The sequence below is a fragment of the Meleagris gallopavo genome, chromosome 5 (genome assembly GCF_000146605.3).
Source record: "Meleagris gallopavo isolate NT-WF06-2002-E0010 breed Aviagen turkey brand Nicholas breeding stock chromosome 5, Turkey_5.1, whole genome shotgun sequence".
NCBI lineage: Eukaryota > Metazoa > Chordata > Aves > Galliformes > Phasianidae > Meleagris > Meleagris gallopavo.
Window position 1 is genome coordinate 28,547,461 of NC_015015.2, and position 1,901 is coordinate 28,549,361.

A 1,901-nucleotide genomic window follows, 5' to 3' on the forward strand; every position below is an offset into this window, starting at 1 on the left:
ATGGGCACAAACTGAAGCAAGAAATTCCATTTAAATACAAACTCACAAAAAACTTTGAAAAAAACACACCCCAGTGTGAGGATGATAGAACATGGGCACTGGCTGCCTGCAGTGTTAATACACAGAGATGCTCAAAACCGTACATGTTGTTGTTCCAGCTGCCCCTGTTTTGAGTACAAATCTTCAGCTAAGCAGTCTCACTTTCTTTCTAAGATAAATTATTCTGTCATTGACGGTGTGATCTACAAACACATTCACCTTATGAACATAATGTCAACTTCGATTTTTGTAAGATTTAATGGACAAATATTAACAAAGAAAATTTAAAAAAAATGCATTTCCTATTTAGAAACATGTTAAATTTTAAGCTCCTATTCTTAAATATGGAAATGAAATGGAAATTTGTCTTAATGGTCACAAAAAACTTTTCAAACATTTAAGCTATATTCTGCACATACAGAAAAGGAAATTGTATTGTAATGCTCTAAGTTGCTGATTATACCTCTTTGAGAACAGTAAAAGTGTCTTTCTGATGGTCATTATTCTTAAAATATAGTAGCAAACCACATAGGTTGGCAGTTTCCATGAAGAACTACCTACCTTTAAGCTTGACAAAATACACAGGAAAGCTTTAACTATACAAGAACAGTAGTAAGTGCATGAAGAAAATCACACTCCCAAGCACTACAGCTCTGCAGAGAAAACCCTCTGTGCAAACTCTTAATGATATGTGCTACATAACTTGGGAAGATCATTTAACTATAAGAAATCAGAGAGAGAATCCTCCAGGATTATTTTTCCATTACCAGCTCATATTTTTCCAGTACCATCTCATCACGTAGGATCTTTATACATTATATATATATGTATACATATATTGAATACATTCTGAATTAGGTCATTTAGAAATAACTTCAGTACTAATAGCAATGTGCTTGCTTAATACATCAGTTCAGATAGCTTCACTAGCCCTGTTAAATATACACACTAAATTGTAAACGTTTTTAATCTGTATCAGTCGTTCTTAAAGAGGAAATACAGACATCTAAAATTCAATTAGTACTGTTCACATTAGATGTTAAAAGAATGGCTGCAAAGTGTTACACTTTTCACATTATATAATCAGTGCTGATAAATGTAAGACCAAATGTACGTGAGAAGTGTTCTCGAGAGTTAGTTAGGGCCAGAGTCAGCAGGAAGTGCTTAGCAGTCTTAGTACAAGCTATTGCTGCACCCATAATTAAAACAACAACAACAAAAAAAAACAAGAACAACAACAACAACAAAAAAAACAACCAAAAGGAATTCTCCTCCATATACTTTTGCTGAAAATGCGGTGATGAATAGCTATCTGTAGAGTATGACTGAATGCTTATATAGGATTCCCTAAAATTGCATATAGCATATCCATTTGTTTAGGAGCAAGAATTGCACACTAAGTTCCTTCCTCTCCTAAACAAATCTACCTGAATTAATTTAGACCTCAGGCCTGTTCTTTGCATGCTGAAGATCTAGAAATTCCATCAGTAATGATGCAAGAGGCTTAAAAATTCCCTTGTTACTCCTCTGGTTTCAGAGATCACAATTTAACTGGGGAATCTATGTAACAATTTAAAGTACTTAAAGTTTCTACTGTGAGTAGATCAGTATTTTTTCAAACAACAAATATGATTTTATAATATAAATTATAATGAATATTGTACTCAAGAAAAAGCAGGGATTAAGAAAAAGTTCCCTGAATGTATAAGCACAGTGAATGTTTAAGTTATCACTTATCAGACAACTACTGTGGACTGACTCCTTTAGTAATATTTAGCAAATCAAGACACAACAAACACGTAGCCATTTCTGAGTAGATACATTAATATTTTTCACAAAAAAAAACCACACACACACACACA